Consider the following 6,354-nt stretch of genomic DNA (forward strand, 5'->3'; position numbering starts at 1 on the left):
TTATGTAGTTTCTGGTTGACAATCAGTTTTGTGGATACACAAAATGGAGATAAATTAAGTGTTTGACATGTGTTTTACATGAAATTTGACTACAAATGCTTATCAAATTAGAAGAAGTTGAATATGATTTTAGCCTGTTATACATATACATGCACACATACATAGATATATACATATCTACTTTATTAGTATATTGTCATAAATTCAGAATCAAATAAAAATATTTTAATATTTAATAAAATGTCTTCCAAATCATGAAGTGTGAATTACATTCCATGTCATTCAGAAGTTGTTATCACTACAATTGTGATGTAATGGCAGCTCTATAAATAAGTTTAACATAATCAATATCATACCCCATTAGTTACTCATTTTCCATCTTCTAGGATTTCTTGTAAGAACAACATAATATGCCTTCTTAAATAGAAGAAAAGCTTGTCAGTTAGCCATATAGTAATTTTGTGCTATTTTTAAACTAGTTTGTGTTATGAACTCATTATAGTGAATGCGAGTGACTTTATCCAATGGTAATTAGCATTTGATCCTGCTGTTTTGTGTTTTATTAACTTTAAAGGTCTATATTAAGATGCAGACTGGTCAATTCATCAGCTTTGCAATGTTGTTATGCAAATAGTTGTTTAAGTGTAGGCTTATGCTTCTATTTAGGTGTTAATTTTTGTAACAGAATATGGCATATCACTATGGTGTTTCCAATTTGAGTAGCATTTTGTAAGACCCGGTTCTTGTTCATATCTTTTAGGCAATCTTCTATGTTTGTTTTGCTTCCTCTTATGTGAGGTTCTAAGTTTGTTACACCAAGAGATAATATGTGCATTGGTACCCTACCCATTTATGATTATAGTAGCCAAACTATGATGAGATACATTGAAATATGAAGAATCTTTTAGGTGGTGTTTGGTATGTGCATTCTTTACATTTGAATTGGGATGATATTTGTAATGATGTGGCTTGGGACTATAATCATTGCGTATACATGTCCTTTACGTTTAGCTTATCTATAATCATAGTGGCCTGATATTTTTGAAAATGACCACTATTAGCCCCTTTCTCCTTTCTCATATTTGCCAAAATTTTAATTAATCCTTTAAAAGCTGCTACCCTACATGTTCACTATTCCATGTCGGTGTATATGTATGTGGTGTGTTTTTGGGTGTAACATTTGGCTGAATCTGTTTCATTTGCTTTTGTTGCAGACCAGAAAAAAGTAATTTGCAACTGAGACACCAAGAAATTATGGACAACAAAAAAGAAGTCTGGATACGACAACTTCAAAAAAGAGTTTCTAAAAAAATGAAGGAAAATTCAGTGGTCTTATAGAAGCCAATGATTCAATGCGAGTGGCAAAAATTATCTATATAACGTGTATTTCCTGCCAATTGAAATAGCTGGGCTGTTACTTATATTACTTTAATCATATGGTGATCCAATTCAATGTAACAAATGAATCATGGAATTTTCTAATTTCATTATTATTTTAGGACAAGTGAAGTGATATAAAACACTCTTTGTGACTATCAAGCAAGCTGAACAAGCAACCAAATCAATTATATATAGCCAATGTCGCAACTGTTTATCAAAATTTTAGGTAGGGTAACTACTGAATTTCTTAAAAAAGTGATTATTCTAGGACAAAGCTCCAGTAATTTGCAACTGAGACACCAAATTTTGCAACTTCGTTAGGAAAATTTTACAACTGGTACTCAAAATTTTGGATCGAAAAACTATTAAGTTCCTACAAGAGTTAAATCTTTTACGACATGACTCTAGTAATTTCCAACTGAGACACTAAATTTTGGAACTTCTTTGGAAATAATTTATAACTTATACACGAAATTCTGGATTGAAGAACTATTAAATTCTTACAAGAGTTATTCTTTTAGGATAACATTTAAGTATTTTACAACTGAGACACCAAATTTTGCAAGTTCTTTAGGAATAGTTTGCAACTAGTACTCAAAATTTTGGATCGAAGAACTATTAAATTCATAGAAAAGTTAAATCTTTTAGGACAATTTTTCAGTAATTTGCAACTTAGACACCAAATTTTGCAACTTTCTTATGAACAATTTGCATCTGGTAGTCGATATGTTGGATCAAAGAACTATTAAATTCTTACAAGAGTTATTCTTTTAGGACAATATTTCATTAATTTGCAACTGAAACACCCAATTTTGTAACTTTCTTAGGAATAATTTGCAACTGATACTCGAAATTTTGGATCGAAAAACTATTAAATTCGTAGAAAAGTTAAATTTTTTAGGACAACGTTCCAGTAATTTACAACTGAGACACCAAATTTTGCAACTTCCTTAGGAAGCATTTGCAGCTGGTACTCGATATTTTGGACCGAGTAACTATTAAATTCTTACAAGAGTTATTCTTTTAGGACAATGTTCCAGTAATTTGCAACTGAGACACCAAGTTTTGCAACTTCCTTAGGAACAATTTGCAACTGGTATTTGAAATTGTGAATCGAAGAACTATTAGATTTTTACAAGAGTTATTCTTTTAGGACAACGTTCCAGTATTTTGCAACTGAGACACCAAATTTTACAACTTTATTAGGAATAATTTGCAACTTGTACATGAAATTTTGGATCGAAGAACTATTTAATTCTTGAACTTGTAAACTTACCAAATTAAAATGTAATAATATATCACTTAGAAACAAGTTACTTTTGACATAAGTGATTTTTGCATCAGTGAGACAGTGAGAACGTTCCATCTTAAAATATGGACACTCGATGATAAATTCTTACACTTTCAGTTGCAAAATGTCGAATCTTCATGCCAAATTTTTAGAGACGTGAAATAAAAAAAAATATTTCATGTTCAGTTGCAAAAAAGTATTCTATCTTCTTCCTTACGAGAGCCATTTTGCAAGAAATTGGACCTTAATGGAGTCAACTTTTTTGTTCAGATGCAGGGATTTGCAAAAAAAAATATCTAAACACACCAGCCAAACAAACTCAGCAGAGAATAAAGCTTTCTTGAGTCAAAAATTATAGGGGCATTTTTATCTTTTTTATCAGAACCCTGATTTGTGAAAAACAGCATGGGACTTTATTAGTCTTTTAAAATTACTTGGGACTTAACTGATATAAAATTGGTCTTTTGGGACTTGATTGTCATTTTCCCAAATAATATTACTTCTATATCATATTAACCTCTTGCAAAATAAATATAATTAAGTATATATTTTCCCTCTTGTTATCTAATCAAAATTAACCTCTGCTTAGATTATAATTTTTTTTTGCCAGATTATAGTTTTTCTATTTATAATACTTATCCATGCAAAGAACTCTTATTTAATATATATATATATATATATATATATATATATATCACTACAATTTTTGCGTACAGTATGCTACAAATTTCTAGTGGTTTTCTGTCTGAATTCAAAACTAACACCATTATTTTTTTCTATGAAATTGAGGCCGCGTCTTTGTCTGGGGCAGCTTTGCAATTTCAACGCGTTGCAGAAACTTTGTTTTGGTTTTAGATAAGATGAGCTTCGTGTTAGAATGGAAGACCCATTTTGTGGATTAAAACTCAAAAGTCAAAGCCTAGGTGATCTCCTCTCTCTCTCTCTCTCTCTCTCTCTCTCTCTCTCTCTGTGTGTGTTCATATATATAACTATAAATATATCCCCCCTTTTATTCTCTTTTCCTCCTCATTTTTTTTCCAGCTTTTTCGTACATTGCTTCTGCCTCTTCTCATTTCTCTCTATTTTTTTTTATTTAATCAAAAAGGAAATATGTGCATCCGAAACTCAGTCAGATACAACATTACAAGTCTACAACATGTCCGATATTATATGTATAATGCATATATTAATTTAACTTGGTATGAGTAATAAAAAAATTGTATGGCAAAAAAAAATAGTAGGAATCTCTGTGTGTGTGTGTGTGTGTGTGTGTGAAATGGTTGGAGATTCATTTAAAACTTTTGCATTTAGAATAAGTTTAGTTATGAAGGACTAATTATAGTTTCCTCCTCTCTGTCCTCTCTGCTCTTCCTTTGATTTCCTACTGCTAGATTTTGAGCTGTTCATCAATGAAATTAAAATATAACAATAAATTAAGAAGCTAAGGAAGATATTTCTGTTCGTGGGATTTGGACAACACGACTGCTTGATTAAGATGAAACTTGTTCAAAGCACATTACGAAGCATACAAGACCAAAACCAAAAACAATAAGCAATGCTTCATGAAATAAAGCCTCGAGTCCAAATAAAACCAGGAAACACACAACGAAACAAAAACAGAGAAACAGAAACAATACACAACAAGAAGCATTGTTTACTTTTCGGGTTGAGATGGCCTCTGCCTTCCATAGCCTATCAGGCGCCCTATCTGCTTCTTGGTGCTTCCCTTTGATGAAGAAGATGAACCCTTTGAATTATTTCCATTGCCGTTGTTGTTGTTGTTGTTGTCTGAACCAGAGATTCGTCCATAACCTAAATAATCTCCGATTAACTTGTTTCCCCCTGAATTATTTGAAGAACTCATCCCTGCATTAACAACAAATAGTGACTGATGCTACCCCAAAAAAAAAAAAAAGTGACAGATCCAGCAAAAAACAGAATCGGAAGCCCATAACTCCGTTACGGAGCAGGGAGTGAAGACGGGGAGCGGAATGAGGACCGTGATGGTTCAAGCACCCCTGTCGTCCACTTCTCTCTGTTCCCTTATACTCCGTTCCGAGAGAGAAAACTTAAAAGAAAAGAAAATAAGAAAAAATTGGCAAAAATTACAATGACAATAATACTCTAATATTTAGATATATTGTGTCATTGTTCTATTAAAACATACAGGAGAAAAAATCATATAAAAATCCATCAAAATATTTTGAAATAAAACTATTTGGCCAAAAATTATATTTTTATATTTTTCTACTTAAATATCAAAACCGATAATTTTTTAAAATAAAATATAATAGGTTAAAAATCAACATGGATATAATTAAAATAGTTAAAAATTTAAAAATAAAATGAATGATAGGCAATAACTAATAAGAGATTGTTCCATGTGAATATGTGATCCCAACGCAAAAGTGACGTGGCGGTTTTGTCAGGGAGAGAGAAGTGAGGCTATCAAGTGTGGAGAGAAAATTTGGCCAAAAAGTGTGGTAGCCCACGCCTTATTTTTCTTCCCCCTTGTCTTCCCTGTAACTTTATCATCCACGAGGGATAAACTGTTCAGTTTTCTTTCTCTCTTGTAGTTTTCTTCTCATCCAAACAGGGTTAATCTCGCCCGCTCAGGGCAGCGAAGATGTCCGATGAATGGCGGCAGCGGAGCAGGGAATGTTCCCAGACCGCTGCTCTGACCCGGGCCATCAAGCACCGGTTTTGCCCCATCCTCGCCACGGTTCAGCAGAACCAGTCCAAAAACAAAAAATAAAAACAAACAGAGCAGGGTAAAAAGAATGGAAGACTAAGCAGCATTATCACCACTTTACTTGAGACTCAGAAAGAGAAATAAACATTCCAACCCAAAAAAAACCTAGAACAGAGCATAGTGGAAACATAAAAAACTTCAGACTGGAAGATGGAAACAAACAATCTAAACAACCAATATGATTTCTATAAAAAAAGGGGGGGCAGAGATGGAAAGGCTGGAAGAACATAACGGTGACAGAGCACCGACGAGATAGAAAGAATGGAAGACTGAGTAGAGCGAGATTACCACTTTACTTGAGGCTCAGATAGAGAAATAGACATTCGAATGCAAAAACATCAGAAGAATGGATCTGCGTTCTTTTTAACTATCAGTTTCTGCAAGTAAGAAGAGAAATCATAGCAGAAAATGATAATTTGCACGGTGACATTTGAGCATGCATACAGGGAAGGGAGAGTTTACCTGCGGGTCGGCCAAGGATTGCTTCAGATCTTTGACGCCGGAGATCTAAAAACAACAGAGACTTTGATTCTAATGGAACAAAGAGGGACAGAGTTTCGGTGCTCTGCTTCTATCAGAACAGAGCGAGTGAAATAAGAGTGCAGGGTGTTTGGTGTTTTGCGCGAGAACAAAGACATGGCTTTTATTTTTAACAGTTAATCTCGACGGTTCAAATTTATGAGGAAAAGGAAACTAGGACAGTTGGCAAGTACGAAAAGGAAAGAGTGAGAGAAGCAAAGCCAAGTATGCAGGAGTGTTATGCACGGGAAGCATTCAATACAATATCATTATACATATATGAGTCAAAAACCATTTAAAAAAAATATGACACAAAAAGAACAATTACCTAAACAATTAAGAACAACATAATTATAATCTTCGTGATTATAATGTTCTCAAAACTAATTACCTGGACAAATTAAAGTTTTAT

General features: G+C 33.1%; 1 long non-coding RNA gene across 1 annotated transcript; it reads right to left on the reverse strand.

Moving 5' to 3' along the window:
* Nucleotides 1-4,241: 4,241 nt before the first annotated feature.
* On the reverse strand, nucleotides 4,242-6,021 carry LOC129319798 (uncharacterized). Its single transcript, XR_008595522.1, has 3 exons — nucleotides 5,886-6,021; nucleotides 5,712-5,800; nucleotides 4,242-4,537 (listed from the first exon to the last, which is right to left on the reverse strand). It is a non-coding gene; the product is annotated as an uncharacterized LOC129319798 (long non-coding RNA).
* Nucleotides 6,022-6,354: the final 333 nt, after the last annotated feature.

This window comes from Prosopis cineraria, unplaced genomic scaffold, assembly GCF_029017545.1.
Source record: "Prosopis cineraria cultivar Desert tree isolate PC_DT_omini unplaced genomic scaffold, ASM2901754v1 PC9, whole genome shotgun sequence".
In the NCBI taxonomy this organism is placed as follows: Eukaryota; Viridiplantae; Streptophyta; class Magnoliopsida; order Fabales; family Fabaceae; genus Prosopis; species Prosopis cineraria.